This window comes from Hemitrygon akajei, chromosome 14 (assembly GCF_048418815.1).
Source record: "Hemitrygon akajei chromosome 14, sHemAka1.3, whole genome shotgun sequence".
Classification (NCBI taxonomy): domain Eukaryota; kingdom Metazoa; phylum Chordata; class Chondrichthyes; order Myliobatiformes; family Dasyatidae; genus Hemitrygon; species Hemitrygon akajei.
The window spans coordinates 14,134,196-14,155,180 of record NC_133137.1 but is presented as its reverse complement, the minus strand read 5'-3'; positions in this window follow the sequence as shown (position 1 = coordinate 14,155,180).

Here is a 20,985-nt window from a genome sequence, read left to right as displayed (position 1 = left end):
ACTAAGAACGTGTCCTCCTTCTTCAAAGAAAGGGGCTTCCCTTCCTCCACAGTCAATGTTGGCCCAACTGCATCTTTTCCATTTAGTGCATGTCTGCCCTTACTCCATCCTCCCACCACCCCACCAGGGAGAGGGATCCCCTTGTCCTCACCTACCACCCCACCAGCCTCCACATTCAGTACATAATTCTCCGCAACTTCCAGCATCTCCAACGGGATCCCACCACCAAGCACATCTTTCCCTTGACCCACTTTCTGCTTTCCACAGGGATCACTCCCTACGCGAATCCCTTGTCCATTCGTCCCTCCCCACTGATCACCCTTCTGGCACTTAACCTTGTAAGCGGAACAAGTGCTACACCTACCCCTACACCTCCTCCCTCACGACCATTCAGGGCCCCAAACGCTCCTTCCAAGCGAGGCAAGACTTCACCTGTGAGTCTGCTGGCGTCATCTACTTCATCTGGTGCTCCCAGTGTGGCCTCCTGTATATCGATGAGACCAGTTATAGATTGGGGGACTGCTTCACTAAGCACTCATGCTCCATCCACCAGAAAAGGCAGGATCTCCCAGTGGCCACCCACTTTAATTCCACTTCCCATTCCCATTCCGACATGTCAGTCCATGGCGCGATGAGGCCACACTCAGGTTGGAGGAGCAACACCTTATATTCCATCAGGGTAGCCTCCAAACTGGTGGCATGAACATCGATTTCTTGAACTTCCGGTAACAGAACCCCCAGCCACTCCACTCACCATTCCTCCAATCACATTTCCCTCTCGGACTTTATCTCTTTACCTGCCCATCATCTCCCTCTGGTGCTCCTCCCCCTTCCCTTTCTTCCATAGTCTTTCCTCTCCTATTAGATCCCCCCTTCTCTAGTCCTTTATCCCTTTCACCAACCAACTTCTCAGCTCCTTATTCTACCTCTCTCCCTCTCCTGTTTCACCTATCACCTCCTACCTTGTATTTCTTCCTACACTCCCCCCCACCTGACTTCTCTTTTTTTTTCTCCCGTTCTGAGGAAGTGTTTCAGCCCGAAACATTGACTATACCTTTTCCATGGATTCTGCTTGGCCTGTTGAGTTCCTCCAGCATTTTATGTGTCTTGCTTTCTAAGTTAGGCTAGCATTAAATGTCTAATATTTGAATGAATTATTCTGAAATCTTTTGTAGCTGAGCAGAAAACTTGCAAAATTTAGGCAAAAATAATTCTGCAAGGAAGCAACGACAATTTTGGTTTGCAGAGATGTAAAAATGCCTTCCATCACTTTACTGTGAACCACAGATGACTAAATTCTTCATGAGTCATATGAAATAGTTTTTCCCTTTATTGCTCAGGGATTCTAAGCCTTGTTATTATTCTTATCCAAAAGATTTCAATGTGAAAACACAAGTTCCATTCAGGCTTCACCTGACCTCAGAAAATGCAGTTGAGTTGATAAATTGGGAATAGTCTTTCAGTCATCTTTTCATCAACAACTGCGTCTCCAAACAGCATCTCTGCGAAATTACATTGTATCTGCTTACCTCAAATTTTTATTGCTTTATTGGGTTGTGTGCATTCTTGGCTTTAAACAATTGCTAGTGCACCCCCTTCATAAGCTGGTGCAGTCCTTTGACTTCACATAGTCCTACAATGCCAGTTCCAGGATATTGACCTAACCATGATTAAGGACGAATAAGTCCATGGCTTCCTCTACTGTCATAAGGAAGCAAAACTCCAGTTGGAAAAGCAACAACTCATATTTCATCTGAGTAGCCTCCAACTTCTCTTCTCCCCCACCCTCATGATCCGTCCATCACTCCCACTGGTTCCCCACATTCTTCCCTTCATTCTATTGTCCGCTCTCCACTCCTATCAGATTCTTTCTTCTTCAGCCCTTTACCTCTTCCACCTATCATCTCCAAGCTTCTTACTTCATCCCATCTCCCACCCAGCGACCTTCCCCTTCACTTGGTCTCACCAATCACCCGTCAGCTTGTACTCATTCCCTACCCCCACCTCTTATTCTGCCCCCCTTCCTTTCCAGCTCTGATGAAGGGTCTCGGCCTGAAACGTCAGCAGTTTATTTCCCTGCCTGACCTGCTGAGGTCCTCCAGAATTTTGAGGGTGTTGCTTAAGATTTCTGACATCTTCAGGATGTCTTGTCTCTCTGTGAAGCTGGACAATATGCTTTCATGTCAAGGTGGTGTGCAACATCGAGGGCAATGTTGCTGAAAGAGGCCTTAGTTTTGGGAATTGCTTTTAGTGGAGCCCGAATGATAACCTACAGTGCATTTTGCAGATAACGCACATCACAATCTCTGTGCACAGGTGGTAGAACAAGCAAAGTTAAACAGGGAGATGGGGTGCCAGTTCAGCAGGCTTCTCTTCAGCTGGATGGTGCTAAGCATCTTAATAATTGTTGGAGTTGTTGTTCATCTGGATATGTTGATCACACCTATTCTATCACACTCCAGATTTAGCTTTGTAGATGTTGGAAAAGCTTTGGTGTACAAGTAGGTGAGTTAGTCACTGCACTATAATGGTATTAAGTTTTAATAAAGGTCTCATCGGTGCATTTGTGGATTTGGAAACTATTTCAGCTTGATAATGTTGCCTAGTTCTGGTCACTTCTACTTTTGGGTGATGTTTGAATCTGGGCAGCCTGCAGATAATGATCACTGAGCCGAACTGAAATATGACTTTTGATTTTGTGTTTTATATTCAGTGTTATTCACTCATTTCTTTTTGTTACTGTGTGTACGTGGGGGCAGAGGGGTTTGTTGGTTTTCTTTGATCGTGTTGGTTCCATGATAATGTAGCGATGTACTACATACAGAGCTAGAAACAACGACACGCAGTTGGTAAGTCGTTTTGAGACTAGTTTATTCAAACTTCGCGGCGCTGGCTTTTAATCCCTAGCGCCCGCCCTCTCCAGGCAGAAATGACATCAGAGGTGCATTACCAAAGTCTCTCCCCGCGCGCTGGCTATTTGTGAGCCGGTTCAACTGCGCAGAAAGTGGGTCGCCACAATCATTTGTTTCCTGGCTGTCTGCGGGGAACACGAATTTCAGGGTCTGTGCTACATACGTAGTTCGATAAATAAATGTACTTTGAATAATATTCAGTCTATGACCGGCTCCTGTGGCCACAAGGTTTATGTGGTTGTTCAATGGTCAATGGTGATGGTGCACATTGATGGTAGGGAAATCAGTGACTGTGATGCCACTAAATGATACAGTTTGATGATAGACTCTCTCTTGTTTCGTTTGGTTAATCCTTGCTGTTTTTGTTACCTGCCACTTATCAGCCCAGGACTGAATATCATTTTCTTGAATCAAACGGATACGGATGGCTTTATTGTAAGTTAAGCATTGTGTGAACATTAATAAGCATTACTAGTTTTGATTTATGTTGGAAGTAAGATCATTGCATGAAGTGGTTTGATGGAATAGAACTCAAGTCAGAGACTATTCTTCAGTACATCACTGGAGGCTTATTTTTAATATTGCCTTGTGGGTTCACATTAATCTGGAATCTTGATAGCAGTTCAGGAAATTGTGAATTTCTAATTCCATTGTAAAGTCAGGAACTGGACCCTTTTCATTAAGAAGAGGCATGGTCAACATTCAGTGAATCTAAAACTATCGTTATGGTACTTCATGTTATTAAAAACAGCTCAAAACTGACTGAGGTTCTTAGTCATGCTTCTTAGCGATAAATACATCATCTTTACAATTAAACATAGTCACTGGTGTCAAATTGAAAACAGTGAAGAGAATAAAAATATCCAAATGCACACCCTGAAATAAATATAAGTGCAGGACAAAAATTTAGAATATAACTGGGAACCAGTCAAGTTTGTAATTAGCATCTGGTTCAAGGTCTCATAAATACACACACACACACCTAGGTTTGCATGTAATATGTGTCCTTGTATTTGCTACACATAATGCAAAAGTGATAATTACCATTTGTATTAATTTGCAGCCACAAACAACTCAAGACCTTAATTTATAAATATAAATAGTGCAGAGGAGAAAATCTTTTGTGCGGCTATCAGCATAATTGGATAACAGCAAAATAAATGCTTTCATCTTCCAGTTAGAGAATCAGCAAACTATATCAGATATGTTGTTATTAATAAAGTACTAACTATGTAATTAGCTAATTACAATTGACTTGCTATTGTTGAATGGATTCATTAACTGATTTTAATGTTTTTAAACAAATGACATCTGCAACAAATGCTTTCTGTACTTTCTCATACTCTAATCACAGAACTAGATTAGTACAAGGTTCAAAACTATAAGCACTATTTAAATGCAGATTGCAATGTATATGTGAACTATTTATTAATATTTTTCTGAAATAATCTTGATATTCGGTTCCTAAATAACCGGGTAATACATTGCACTATAATTGATGCTGTTCAATAAATTGTTGACTTAAATAAAATAAATTTTTAGATTAACTGAGTATTCACAGTCACCCTGAATTTAAGATAACTAAATCTTTTCACATGAAATCTGAGTATAAATTAGCTTGTAATTATCCACCTAAATATATTAAAAGAAGAATAATTTCAAGCCTTGAATTGATCTTTTAATCCCTTTGCACCTGTTCAGTTAACATTTCTACAATCCTCTTTCACACTACATTGATTTACGTCTCTGAAGTACCAATCTCTAATAATTTTCAACAGTCAAGCCAAATTCCAAATTTTTCTACTGGTGACTTGAGTTGTGACTCTCGGTTCCCTTCTCCTTCCCTCCCTTTTGCTTTGCTCACAGACATGCTCCTCTGCCCCAGCTTACTGCTTACTGCTGAGCTCGACTCTTACCTCTGCTTTACTTGGAACCTGGAGGAGCAGAGCACCTAACAGGCCCTGTGGCACGCCGTGTCTATGCTGAACCAATGCCAAATTTAATTAATTCTTTTCTGCCAGTACGTGATCAATATTCTTCCATTCATTGCATACTAATGGATCTATCTAACAGCCTCTTAACCACCAATATTATTTCAATAGGTTTCAATACGTACATTTAATGTCAGAGAAATGTATACAATATACATCCTGAAATTCTTTCTCTTCGCAGACATCCACAAAAACAGAGGAATTCCCCAAAGAATGAAAGACAGTTAAGCATTAGAACCCCAAAGCCACCCCCAGACCCCCCCTTGCATGCACAAGCAGCAACAAGGCAACAACCCCCTCCCCATCAGCAAAGAAGCATTGGTGCCCTCCACCAAGCACTCCACGTGCTGCAAAGCATCAATAAAGACACAGACTTGCAGTAACCCAAAGGCTACCCGTTCACTGGGTATTCCCAGAACCTACCAGCTTCAGGGTACAGAGGTTGCCCTACAACCTCTACTGAACTTCCTGTCCCTCACCGAAAATACAGTATTTGATATTTCTACACTGGGAAGAGGATTCTGGCTGTCTACATCACCAATGCATCTAATACGCTCATAAAAATCTATGTATAATCTTTCTCTTCTTTCTTTCTTTTTTTTCTTTCTTTAGATAAGGGTTAAGGGGAGAGGGTCAATATTATTTTTTTCTCTCTTCACTATTTTATCATTACATTTATTCTTTGTAATTTTCTAAAAATTTAATAAATAAATTTTAAAAAATTAAAATCTATGTATGTAATATTTGATCTCAAACTGCGTGCATGAAGCGTGAGACTTGCAGTTTAGTTTTAGCGACTTCCCTCACCTGGACAGAGACCAGAGAGGGAGCGGGAGGTTAAATAAGCACAAGGGTGTAACTTCAGTTCAAAGCAGACTGGCTGGTTGAGGGGTTTCATGGACTTTTCCCCTTGGTAGGAGAGTCCTGGGTGAGAGGAAAAACATTTAAGAAGAGGAATAAAAGGTGTAGAGAGTATCAGATTCATACAGCATGGAAGCTAGCTCTTCAGCTCAACTGGCCCATGCTGACCCATTTTTCCATTGAAGTTAGACCCATTTTCCCATTAAACCCATTTGTCTGTGTTTGGCCTCATACCTTTCTAAACTTTTGCTATTCATATACCTATCATATTGTCCTTTAAAAGTTGTTAAAAGTTGTCTTTTTAAAGACGGCAGATAAAATGCACTTTCAGCTTTATGGTCACTGAAGGAGAGGATATCCCCTATTGGCTATCAGTAAGGTTAGTAGGTGCTACAGAGAAGGTCATGAAGGTAAGGGGCTTTGGGGTTCTAACAATTTTAACTGTCTTTTGTTCTTTGGGGCATTCTTCTGTTTTTGTGGATGTTTGCAAAGAAAACAAATTTCAGGATGTATATTGTATACATTTCCCTGATGTTAAATGTACCTATTGAAACCTACTGAAATTCCCTAATGGCTATCAGTGAGGTTAGTAGGAGCTACAGAGCAGGTCGTGCAGGTAGCAAGATCACCAAATGATCAAAGCCAATATTTTCCATAAAATACCAGTTGATCATAAAATCTTGCATGCATAATGACTCCTTTTAACATGGTAACATGGTGAAACCGGAAACAGGATGTGTCACCGGAAGAGTAGCAAACAAAATCTCACACCGAGATTCATAAAGACATGTTGGGAAAATGACCAAATCTCTGGTCAACAAGGTGGGCCTTAAGAAGGAATCAGAAGCCGAGAAATGTGGGAGGTGGGGCTGTAGGGCAAGGGGTGGAGGGATTGAAGTTCATGAACTTTGGCTTTCAGCAGCTGAAGACTGAAAAATTAAATTCAGGGATGACCGGGGCCAGAAATGGACATGTACAACAGTCTTGGAAGATTTTAAGGCTGGGAATGATTACAAAGATATGGAAGCCCAGGACCATGGAGAAATATGAAATGTGGCTGAGGATTTTTTTTAACTTTCAGCTTAGTTTAGTCAGGAGTCAAATAAGGCCAAATAAACAGATTACTGTGTTAAGGATGTCTTTAAGGACTGGTTTATATTATTGTAACTCAGCACTGTTGCTTGGTTAAGAGTTGCTCCTTGAATAAATGTTGATCTATATAAAAATGTTCTTATGTTGACTGAAACACTACAAAAACCTGCTGCACTGGGATCAGCTTTGGGACTCTGCAGCTTGAGGGAGTCATGGGACAGGAATTCAGCGTGAGAGAAGCAGAGGATAGGATTCTCTAAGTTCAGCAGTGTCGCGCACTACTTGTGGAGGTGTGGAATGCATCAGCGGCCTCAAAAGCAAAAGTCACGCTCATCAATTTGGCCTGTACATGGAAGACGTGTCCATGCTCCTGAATGAAAACTATGTCATCCGAGTCAAAGGAGAGGACGCATGACATAGTTATGTGGGAAGGGGCGAGAGGGTTCTTCTGCTGGTGAAGTAGAGCTTAGGCAGAGTATAAAGGAGCCCAAATAAGCTTAGTTTCTCACTTGCTTAATAAACATTGGTTTGAAAATCCATGGGGTCTTTTCCTGGTTTTCCTTTATAACTTTGATGGGAGGAGGGTGGAATCCCTGGAGTGGAAGTGTAAGTGGCTGTTTGTGTAGTTTATCTGCGGATCCCGCTGGATTCCTGCCAGATATAACGCAAGAATCTGGAAGAGCTCCTGTGGCATATTAATTCCGTCGCATTTTGAAACTTCTACTGCTGTATTATAAATATATATAATTTATGCATAAATGCATAACACAATCACTCCTAGATATATTTTTTAAAAAACAATATATCTATTGTACTTTGTACAATATTGTACTTTGTACAATATTGTACTTTGATAGACAGAAATCTCTTTAGCTTGGAAGGGGTTAAAATGCAGCCAAAGTGCTTCATCTTTAATTAAATTAAAAGCAGCTCTATAATTAGACTTTTTCCAGAGTTACTGGTGTTCTTTATTGGTACCATTCCATGGTTCACATCTACAGGTATTTAACATACCCTATAACGCCAGGATCTTTAATTAATTCTTAATTGCTACCTCTTCTATTAATTGAGGTTGTCAGGAAATTAGATTAAATGTGTAAGTGTATTAAAGACAAAGAAAGTGCAATGGACCTGTGGAGATCCATTCTCACATAACGATGTACAGGCACATTGTGCCAAACACTCAGAGGCTCTTGCCTCCACATGAGGAATCCCTGTGCCAAAGCAGACTGGTGTTTTAAGCATTAGGTTTAAATGGAATGACAGGAACCATTACATTGCTATTTATAATCAAAATTAATTAAGGATTAACAAGACTGATGAAGATTTTTTAATGCATTGCTGACAATTCCAAATTTATTTATACAAAAGCCTTGCTGTTTGAAGATATTTGTTAATTGCACATGCTAAACAAGCTCTCAGAAAACAGCTCTGCAACCTGTGTATTATCCGCTAGTCTCTTGTCCCACAGTTACTCTGAACAGTCTGTGTCAATGGCACCAACTCTTTACAGGCACCATTTGACAAGCATGAATGGATTTTGATTGTCAGTGTTGAAATTTATCAACATGCCTAAAGTAATTGTTTTATCAGTTTCTTGCCATTGAGATCCAATTAATTGAGGTTATGTACTCTAATGGCATAATCAAAAGCAGCCAGTTCAAGTAAAATCCCATTAATGGCGGCATAGGAGCCACAAATATTTCAAATGGTTCCAGAAAGAACCCAGCACAGCACTGTTACAGAAAAATAAAAGATTTAACCATTTTTATAACAGTTAATGATCACAGGACAAAGTACAGTACTGAGGTATAAAAACAGTTCTCAATAGTGGTTTAATTGGCCAGTGTATGTTGCCCTTGGTGTGTAGGCAAATGGGTGGCACCATAGCATAAAGGTTAGCATGATGCCTTTCAGCATCAGCGACCCGGATTTAATTCTCACTGCTGCCTTTATACGTTCTCCCCATGGCCATGTAGGTTTCCTTCGGGTGCTCCAATTTCCTCCCATTGTCCAAAGACACAGCGGTTGGTAGGTTAATTGGTCATTGTAAATTGTTCCGTAATAGGGTAGGGTTAAATCCGGGGTTGCTCGGTCACCAATTTCAAGGGTCGGGAGGGGCTGTTCCATGCTGTATCTCAACAAATAAATAAATAAGCAAGTAAATAAATAAAATCTGGATGAATTGATGAGAATGTGGGAAGAATAAAAATAGTGATAGGAGAGATCGGTGCTTGGTGGTCAGTGTGCACTTAACAGACCTAAAGATTGTCTCCAATCTGTTTTCCTCCATGAGCAGTGTGGAACAGAAAGTGCAGACTTGGCACATGATTAGTGTTGGCTTAACCACTCTTAGATTCCAGATGGGCTGCTGCTGCTGGCTTCAGTATTTCAAGGCTGGACAGAGCAAAGGAGAGTGGCTTGGTTTTGTACTTCCAACAGCTCTCTGCTTTGCACTGATATATAAAAAATATATGGACAACTGGATCTTGGGTAAGGACGGATGACGCTCAGCTTTAATCTCCTCATCATTGGAAAAAATGGCAAGTATAACAGAAAGATGGCTGGACATTCATCACAGATCTGAAGCACTGAAAGATTGATATAATAGCATCAGTGTATTAAAGTCCAAAGTTCATTGCTCTTCATGAGTGAATTTCAGAGGCAGAATGTAACACACTTGCTTCTGACCGGTGATTAATTTCCAGACAACTCTTTCAATTATATAAAACTTTTCATTGCTTTAAATTTATAAAAAGCATTAACTATGGTGCTGTTGTGCTTAAATTAATGGAGTAAAAATCCAGAGATGATGGTTCAAATCCCACCAGAGCAACTAAAGTTAAAAGAACAAAATAGTATCATGTATTGAAATCACAGAACTATGGGATTCTTGTAAAAATTCATTTGGTTTAGTAATCGCCTTCAGGGAAGATTCTCACTCCTATCTGCTCTGACCTGTCTTTGACTTCAGAACCACGGGAAATCTACTTGCTTCATGAAATGGTCTAGCAAGCCATTTAGTTGTAACTGCTGCTTTACAAGTGAATAAACTCAGATGGACTGCCCTACACTGGTTTAGGCATTTAATTCAGACATGGCAAAAACCTTCCCAGTTGATTGAAAGTGCAAATTCCACCTCAACCAATGTCCAGGGACTGCTGACCAACTTTGGATAAATGTCTTGCAGACTGCTCAAGCAAAAACCCGACATAGATAACCTCACAGAGTCATACCTCACATGCAATATGTCGAAGTCCTCCATCACAATCCCTCATGGATATCCCATCATCTGCCTTGAGAGACCCAACTGGACAACAAGATGATGTGGGGTGATAAGTGGCTAGCAACACTATGCCACACAGATGCAATGATTATCCCCAGCAAGAGCAAGTATAACCACCTACACTAGATATTTAATTTCATTACTATAATCAGCATCATCAGTATCCTGGGTTTATTAACCAAAAACTCAATTGTCCCCCTACACAAATAAAGTATCTCCAAGTGAAAGCCAGAGGATGGGATCCAGTGTTGAATTACCCACCCCTTGATGTCACAGAGCCTTTTCACTACTACAAGGTACAAATCAGGATCATGATGAAGCATATGTGAAATTTCAACAACATCCAGGAGGCATGGTGCCATCCAGGCTAAATCAGCCTGCCCAATTGGCACCCTATCTGCCACCCTAAACACTCCACACATCATGGCTGAAATACCATCAACAAAACCTACAGCAATGACTTGCCCAGGCAAATATCTTCCCAACAGCATCTTCCAAGCCTGCAATCCCCACCCACAAGAAGGTCAAGTGCATGGGAGCACCATGACCTTCTCTTCAAGATAAACTTCATATTGATTTGAAAGTGTATTACCGTCCCTGTACCCTCACTGGTTCTGAATCCTGAAATTCCCTAGTTGAACCGTTGTAGAAGTATCTTCACCAGAAGGACTTCTGTAGTTCAAGACAATGTCTCACCACCACTTTCTCTTATGAGTGATTGAAATGGGAATAAATGACTGATGTTATCAGCAAAATCTACATCTCAAAAAGTTGATAGAACAATCAGCCAATGAAATATGATAGTGTTGCTATGTGAAATGCGCACCATTAATTTGCTTACTATGAGGACCCATATGCAACAATGAGATAATCCATTCTTATGATTTTGGTTGTGAAGCTCCCCTGCATGCTTTCAAGCAACACACATAAAATGCTGGTGGAACGCGGCAGGCCAGGCAGCATCTATAGGAAGAAGCACTGTCGACGTTTCGGGCTGAGACCCTTCGTTTTCAAACCATGTTTTGGACCTTTAGACTTCACCCTGAGTATTCAAAGCCTGAACTTTGTAGGTCATCTGAAATGGTGGATGTGGTGGAGCTCTTGTGCATGTACTGCTCCTGCTTAGCAAGGTGATGAAGGCTGAGGATTTGGGAGATTGTGCCAACAAAGTTTTGGTTAGTAGTTACTATTTTGCAGGAGTGGTTGAAAGAGTAAATGGTATTAAATGAAATGCTTTATTGCAAACGATATTGAGTTTCTTAAGTGTTGTTGGAATTTTACAATTCATCATAGTGGAGAGTATTCCATTATAATCCTGACATTGCCCTTTTGATAATAAAGATTTGAGACATCAGGAGGGAAGTCCCTTGCTGTAGGACCCTCAGCCTCTAAACTGCTTTTACTGTCATAGAGTTTATATGGCTGCTCCATCTATCTCTCTGGCCAATGAACACCTCTGCTCCCCTGTCCATTAACATGGTGAGAATGGGTGCCTCACCCAAGCAGAGTTGGTTCAACTTCATAGTTAGAGATGGTCATCAACTGGCACTTGTTACTTGAATCTCGTCTGTGTCATGCTGCATATAAGCATGGATTACTTTGCCCCCTGGGTATCTGAAAATGGAATGGAATAAAGTGAAATCATTGAAGAGCTTCCCCACGTAGACCATAAGACATGGGAGCAGAAGTAGGCAGTTGGTCCATCGAGTCTGTTCCACCATTCCTTCATGGCTGATTCTTTTTATCACTCTCAACCCCACTCTCATGCCTTCCCACCCTCCCACCCCATAACCTATGATTCCCTGATTAACAAAGAACTTATCAACCTCCGCCTTAAATATATCCAATGACTTGGCTTGAACAGCCGCCTGTGGCAATGAATTCCACAAGTTCACCACCCTCAGGCTAAAGAATTTTTCCCTCATCTCCATTCTAAATTTATGTCCTCTGGTCCTAGACTCCAGCACTGTAGCAAATGTCCTCTCCACATCCACTCTATCTCTGCCCTTCAATATTTTATAGGTTTCAATGAGATCACCCCTCATTCTTCTAAACTCCTGCGTGTACAGGCCCAGTCATTAAGTGATCCTCACATGTTAACCCTTTCATTCCCTGGCATCATTCCCACGAACCTCCCTGGACCCTTTCCAATACCAGCACCTTTCCTTAGATAAACGCCCAAAACTACTCACAATATTCAGAGTGTGGTCTGCCCAATGCCTTACACAGCCTCAGCATGACATCCTTGCTTTTGTATTCTAGTCCTCTCAAAATGAATGCTCACATTGCATTTGCCTTCCTCACCACCAGCTCAACCTGCAAGTTAAACTTCAGAGAATCTTGCACAAGGACTGCCAAGTCCCTCTGCACCTCAGATTTTTAATTTTTTTTCTCCATTTGGAAAATAGGTCCATGGCTTTACTCCTTCTACTAAGGTGTATGACCATTCGCTTTCCTCACTAAATTCCATCTGCTACTCCTTTGCCCATTGTCCCAATCTGTCTAAGTCCTTCTGCAGACTCTCTACTTCCTCAACACTACCTGCCCCTCCACCATCCTCATCTTGACTACAAATTTGGCCACAAAGCCATCAATTCCTTCATCCAAATCATTGATGTATAACGTGAAAAGAAGCAGTGTTGGGACCCCAGCAGAACACCACTAGCAACTGGCAGTCAACCAGAAAAGTTCCCCTTTCTCCCAAAACTTTGTCTCCTGCCCATCGCCCAATCTGCTATCCATACTAGTATCTTTCCTTTAATACCACTTATCTTGTTAAGGAGCCTCATTTATGGCACCTTGTCAAAGGCCTTCTGAAAATCCAAATAAACAATATCTACTAGATCTCCTTTGTCTACCCTGCTAGTTATTTCCTCAGAATTTCAACAGATTTGTCAGGTGAGATTTCCCCTTAAGGAAACCATGCAGACTTCTGCCCATTTTGTTATGTGCCTCCAAGTACCCTGAAACCACATCCTTAATAATAGACTCCAACATCTTTTCAACCACTGAAGTCCGGGCAACTGGCCTATACTGGCATCTGTCTCCCTCCCTTCTTAAAGATTTGCAATTTTCTAGTCCTCTGGAACCACAGAATAAACTGATTCTTGAAAGATCATTACCAATGCCTTCAGCTACCTCTTTCGGATCCCTGGGGCATAGTACATCTGGTCTAGGTGACTTAGCTACCTTCAGAATTTTCAGATTCCCAAGGCTTTTCTCCTTAGTAATAGCAACCACACTCACTTCTGCCCCCACACACTCTCACATTTCTGGCATTCTGCTGGTGTCTTCCACAGTGAAAACTGATGCAAAATACTTATTAAGCTTGTCCACTATTTCTTTGTTCCCCATTACTCCCTTTCCAGTGTTCTGTTATAAACTCTCATCTCTCTTTTACTCTTTACACATCTAATAAAACTTTTTGTATCCTCTTTTGTTTTATTGGCTAACTTTTATAACACTGCAAAACTAGTTTTGTAAAACTGTGAAGTTAGTTAGCCTTCTAAAAAAATTCCTTGAATATATATGAGAGACTTTGCTAGATAGGGAATTTAAGGAAAAAATATCAGCCGCGATATCAGTAAAAACATTTACCTTTCAGCATTAAAATATGGTAAAAAATAAAAGAAATGTTCTTTCTTAAGTCTAATTTTTGTTAAGCAAAAACAATTGTTCAATACAAAAAAATGTCAGCTGAATGAGGGACTTCCTTCTCCTAAGTAAGGCTTAGCTAAGTCTTCCCTTTTGAAGAGCTCTTCAACAACAAATTAGTTAATTTCTGACCTTGTAATAGGAGGTTATTGGGGAAGCAGCTAAAAATGGTTGCACTGATGTCCCGCTGCAAAGAAGATGGACCTGCAATAACCAGAACTGTGTTTCCTTGCATACAGTAAAACTCCCAACATTCTGAATTCCCGCCACTGCCTGTAAGGAGTTTGCATGTTCTCCCCCTGACAGCATGGGTTTCCTCCGTGTGCTCCAGTTCCTCCCGTAGTCCAAGGACATACATGTTGGTAGGTTCGTTGGTCATTGCAAATTGTCCTGTAATTAGGCTAGGATTAAATCGGGGGATTGCTGGACAGCATGGATTAAAAGGCCGGAAGGGCATATGCAGCTCTGTATGTCAATCAATCAATAAGAATATAAAATTAAAAGTTTTATTAGTGTTCACTTTTCCCGGTGCCACACTCAGTCAATTGTGGCCAAATGCTTAAAGCTGCCTCACTCTGCTTCCTGATGTCGGACCTTTTCTCCGTGTTTAGACCAAAATGGCTATGGTCAGAATTGGAGATGTGTGCTCCTAACAGAAATCCAACAGGGCTTTCATGTCTATCTTGCTACGAGGGGCTCACAGTGCAAGCAGTTTAAACAGAGTACAGGTTAAACAAAATGTAAACATAGCGACTTTTGTGATGTGATGAGATAGCGAATGTATTCTCATTTTGTGTTTACAACTTAGAATTCATCTTTAAAAGTTGAAGTTGTAGTTTCTTTAACAGTGATTGTATCTAGAACTCACACTGCACGTATAGTGCTTGGTGAGACAATGATCTCATTCCTGGTTATTCAAAGAGGTGATAATCACTATAAGCAAAGGTTAAATCAGTACTTGGAGAATTTAGGTAGGCTTAAGTATATACAATATGTGAATAGGTTTTGCTGATGCACATAATGCAGCTACAATGGGTGCAGTATGAACAGGGTGCAAAGTCAAGAGGTTAATGAGTGTGGGAATTCATTGCAGAAGGGGAAGATGCTGCTGGTCTCTTCAATTGAACCCTATCCAATATTGAAAGGCCAAGATAGAGTGGAGACCAGAGGGCACAGCCCCAGAATAGAAGGATGCCCCTTTAGAATAGATGTGAGGAGGAATTTCTTCAGCCAGAGGGTGGTGAATCTGTGGAACTAATTGCCACAGACAGTGTGGAGGCCAAGACATTGGGTATATTTAAAGAGAAGGTCGGTAGGTTCCAGCTTAGTAAGAACGTCATAGGTTACAGGGAGAAGGCAGGAGAATGGGGTTGAGAGGGATAATAAATTGGACTCATTGCACCATATGGCCTAATTATTTTCCCATGTCTTCTGGTCAATATTTGTAATGGTTCTGTGTCTGCTTCAGACAGAAGTACTAAAACTTTATTTTGTGCTCAGTGAAAGTTAAGGAGTTTATTTAAAGCTTGTAAAAGTTAGATAAATCTAACATAGAGTAATTAACTTTTAACATTTTTAGTTCAAAATAAATTAGTTATCAATTAAATAGTAACCTAAAGTAATTGAAGATATAAATTAAGATTTGTTAGGAATTACAGGATGAGTGAAGTCTTGTAATTGCAGTATGTGGGAGTTGGTGGAAATCAGTGGAATCCCTGGTAGTCACATTTGCAAGATGTGTCAGTATCTTGAGGAGCTTTGGTTCAGGGTCCAGATTTATTGAGGTTAATCTCGAGTTGCAAATATTATGAAGATTCAGAAAGGTTCAAAAGTTCAAAGATGTAAAGGTTCATTTATTATGAAAGTATATATGCAGTATGTACAACTCTGAAATCTCACAAACCCCAACCCCCCCACCCCTCCCTTTGCACAAAAACTCTAACAGATCACTCTACACAGAAAACAACAGCTAGAACATCAAATCCCAAACCCCCACCTCCTCCCTCGCACAAAAAAACTAACCAATTGCTCCCAAGAAAGAACGCACAAAAACACAGAATGCAAAAAAATGAACTAAAAGAGACCAATATGAATTACAGTTAGTTTGAGCTCCAGTCCGCAGTCCAATCCATAAATCACAGAATTTCGATATTATAACACATCAGTGAAGAATAGAGTTGTTTTAATAGTTTCATCCAAGTGATAGTCACATGCTTTCTGTTTGATGGCGACCTGATTTGGCTGGAGATCATATTTCTGAACTGATCACTTGTAGGGGGAAATTATTAAAGGGAGGAACTAGCAGGATGCCCAACAAATATTTAGTATAAAAATAGGAATCATTCAGAAGGTTAGCACACAATCGAATGAAGGGACATTGGCCTGAAGTGTTGATTCCGTTTCTCCTTCCACAGGTGCTGTCTGCCTAGCTGAGTGTTTCCCAGTAGTTTCTGTCTTATTTCAGAGTTCCAGCATCTGCAGTATTTTTGCTTACAAATGTTTTGTGCACCTTCCTTGGAGAGGGCACTAACAAAGGGACAAAAAAGAAGCAAGGAATGTAAAGTTCTTTATCACAAGAAAATAAAAGTACGAGGCAATATATATTAACAAAAAATAAACGCAATCCTGAGCCTGTTGTAAAAAAATTGGCTGCAGAAAGGGTGGACATGCTGGATGTCATCTTCAGAATTGCCCTTCATTCTGAAGAAGTTACAATTCAGCGATACGGGAAAACAGCAAGAGGAGAACTTTTGCTCAAGGAAGGAAAATAGAAAATGGAAAGCACTGGGACAGTTAGTCTAACTTCAGATGTTGTGAAAATGCTGGAGTCAGCTGCCCAAGGAGTGATAACTACAGTTAAAGCATAAGATGATTAGACAAAATCCACATGAAAGGGAAATTGTATTTAACAAAACGTTTAGAGCTTTTTGAGGATAAAACTGGCTTGGCAGATGCAAGCAAGTCAGTGGATGCAATGAAGTTGAATTTCCAGGAAGCATTCGTAATTTGCCACTTAAATGTTTCCACATAACAGGACTTACATGGCTGAGGCTAACATGTTACTCTGAATATAGAACACTGCGCATTTAACAGTACAGCTCAGAAAATGGTCCTTTGGCCCACAATGTTGTGCTAAACTGATTAACCTAGTAATTAAATGTTTAATTAAACTAATCCCTTCTGCCTATACAATGTCCACATCCTACCATTCTCTGCACATTCATGCACCTGCCTAAGAACATCTTAAGTGCCTCTCTTATTTGCCTCCACTACCACCCCTGGCAGTGCATTCTCGGCACCCATCACTTCCACCCCAGCAATGCTTCCTAGGGAGCCATATGTAAGCAACAAATTTGTCTTGAACATCTGCCTGCACTCACAAATGTCTACAGAAGTGGCATAGATTTTTGGTACATGTACCATGAACTTTCAGTTTGAGATGGTGCTACTGAGGGAGTATGACAGCTTACTGGCAATTCGAAAGCAAAGGAATTTGACTAAAAACACTTCTTTAAAAAATAATTTGTGGTAAACTATCACCACAAACAATGAAGAGGCAAGCGAAGGTGAAGCGAATTCGAGAGTTGAGCCGAGCTGGTGTGCTGCAAAATTGACGCAGATGGAGTTGGAGTGAACGATTCGGAGAGGAGAAGATGGGACAGAGGGGTTCCGACGCCCGTCCAACTAACCTGGGTGCGACGTTGGATTGCTCTAAGCACCGAACTGATTTGGAGGGATTGAGAATGACTTCTTCGGCAGCGAAATCTAGGCTCGAAGTGAATCGCTGTGTGGCGTGTTCTAGGCCGGGAGCGATTCACCATGGCAGAGCCCAGGTCCTAATGCGAGGTATGATCCGCTGTTTGGATCATTTAAATGCAGGGCCAGATAGACTGGCAAGACAGTGTGTCAAGAGTTAGGCTGATTGCGTATTGAAATGTAGTGCTGCCACAAGGCAACAAATTTCACGACATATGCCAGTCATATTAAACCTGATTCTGATTCCTCTGAACTTATTCCCTCTCACCTTAAGTACATGCACTCTAGTATTGGATATTTCAACCCCGAGATAAAGATACTGACTGTCTATCTATGCTTTCAACATTTTCTAAACTTTTATCAGATCACCCCTCAGCCTCTCATGGATTAATAAACAGAGTAGAGATAAATGGATCATTTTCAAGTTATCCACTGTGGTCTCAGCAATTTTTTTAAAATAATGTATCACTGGTTCCACAACCTATGAACTCACTTTCAAGGACTCTATAAATCATGTTCTCTGCATTATTAATTAATTATTTCTTTGTTTTTGGTATTTTCTCCATTTGTCTTCCTTTGCACATTGGCTAACTCTGTGCAGACTTTATTGATTTTATTGTATTTCTTTGTTCTGCTGTTAATGCTTGCCAAAAATGTATCTCAGGTGACGTATACATAATTTGATAATAAGTTTACTTTGAACATTGATCTATTGATTTTAAATCTCCAGTTGCTAAGGTAGGAAATGAACTTAAGTTGCCAGTTCAGTAGACTAGGGTTCTGGACAACTAATTCAGTGACATAATTTATGTACAGCTATTCCTTGTGTAGAACTGGAAATGAGTTAAATTGCAAATAGAGTCATAGATTAAAACTGTTTCTTGTTATATTATTAACAAGGTAATCTGAGGACGAATCATTTCACATAAAGTTATCTTTTTTAAAACGTTTTTTTCACCAATTCTGTTGAAAGGCCATCAACCTGACACACCAACTTGTTTTCTGCCCACATGAGCTACCAAAATTACTGAGTATTTTCTCATTTTCTATTTTGACTTCAAATTTCCAACATCCCCAGTACTTTATTTGGTCTTTGCGAACTCTGCTTCTGTAACATTGTTATCTTGACCATGTCTAATCAGATAGATATGAATTATAAATGAATTATTGGAAGCTTTGTTTTGCATTAAACGTAAAACAGTGTCAATCTTTTTTTTACTTTCTAATCATTGACTTAACATTTGTGATTAACTTGAAAGCTATGCTCATTTTGCTTTTGTCAGGAATGCATAAGGTCCAGAAATAAATCTTGGTCTCCTAAAGACTTACTTTGAGTTGATATTCACAATAACTAATAAGATATGTGGAGTGCTTCCATCAGCAGATGATAAACCCCTCATTTACATATAAAAAGTGCCTTGGGTCCATATTAGGCATCCTTTTGGATGCCTGAAAAAAGGACCCCAGTTTAGGACTAGAACATATGGACTCAGGGTTAGGGTAGGCTACCTGTCTGTTAACTTGTTCAGCCTTGTGCTCAGTTCACACCAGAAACAAACACAAATTCTCCATCTACCAACTTTTGGCCACCAGGGAAAGAATATTTGCATGAGAATTTGCATCACTCAGGACTGATAGGTTTTAATTTAGGTATGACTTCTGATATAGAGTATTAGGTAAACAGGAAGGAAACAGTTTGTTTTAAATGCATCATGCAGTGAACACAATATTAAGCAGTAAAGGTGGGGAGCTTAAGCTATTTTTTAAAGAATTATTAGAATCCTGAGTCTGGGTTTCAGCCTCCAATGTGTTAACATTAGACAATATAATATATAGTTAATAGTTTAAAAAGGGGCTACTTGTCATAGATTTTATTCTGAGGCTGGCTTGGAGTTGGAGGCTCGATGACGTGAGCTGGAATTACAGTCAACTCACGTGCTCTACCTGAAGGATTATTGCAACATGATGCAAACACTACCCTACTGCAAGCTTAATTTTTTTGTTATCTTGTTTATACAGCAGCTTGACTGTTCACATCGGCTGGAATATATTGTTATGTAGCAGGAATATATTGCCCTATGACTTAACAATCGGCTGCTAAAACTGAGGAGCAGGTTTTAAAGGTACTATTGATCTCAGTTAAAATGGTGCAAACCCCTCTCTTTTTTAAGAAAGAACACGATGCACAGTGAAAGTGACAAAGTTCTCTTGGCATGATATTGCTTTCAGCAGAGATGCATCTCCTCAAATAGGCTTCTTAACAAGAATTAACAGACACAAAGAATCTCCTTTTCATCCTTCTCACCACATTTGAATAGTGGAATTCCAGTGCAGTAGGCTTTTAATCATGTTTTTCAAGCCTTCACCATGAGGAACCCTGGGAGGTTTAGGAAACTAGCAAGTAAATGTAAATCAAAGGTCAGTTGAAGCATAACCACAGGGCAAAGTGGCTGCGGATTATGGTTTTCAGACTCATTCTCTCTCGCGTTTCATTTGTTCCCAGATAGAGTGAGAAGAGTACAAGCTTAAGGAGATCAGGGCCTATTCAGGAAGCCTTGTCCAAAATCTTGCTACTTTTCTTCTGATGTCATTCTTCAGCTGATTCTGCTCAAGTGAAAGCATGTTAAGTCTTCTTTATAAACCAAAAAGTCCCTGTTTTTCTTCATTCGCTGTGTCCTACCACCTCCAAGTGCTGTCCAAGGCTCAACATGCTTTTATTTCCTTCTCATCTCTTCTCTGCTGACAGAGAGCATCTGAAATGCTTATTCTGCCACCTGACATTTTAAGCTTCCCGCAAACAAGGTCCAAAAGGGAAAGATTTGCTTTATAGACACAGTCGGCTTTGTACACGCCGATGAAAACATTGTGGGGGCTGTGTACTTTTGTTTAAAATGACAATGCAAAGATGTAGCAAGATTAGTGTGCAAAGAACTGACAACATCGTGCGGGATTGGGCTCACTGTGAAAGCCTCATGACATTACAAAAAATAACAGCAGTACAAAGAAACACAGCAAAATAGCGATTTACTGCAAAACACTTGAGCAAATAGGGATGAATCCTTTTGCACTGTGAGGGTGTCGTGTAGTTGAGCACAAAACCAAACTCTTGGCTTTATTAGTCATGGTTTTATTTAATGGTTAAGTATTGTACTTTTTTCCCTGGAATAAAGCATATTTTGGTGTCCAATAAAGGAACAAATATATTTGTAAGTTGGCACAAAATTTGACTGCTTTGACTGAATATCTTGCTTTGCAAGTCTCTGTTGGAAACATGGGAGAGTATATGTAGTCCTTACCCACACAGAAAACATTATTCACATGTTAAATATGTTTAAATCATTTGGCTTTGTGCTCTTGTATAAAAACACAACCCACAATGTATTGTTTGCACATCACTGACATATGAACCGCATTTCAGGATTAAATAACCAAT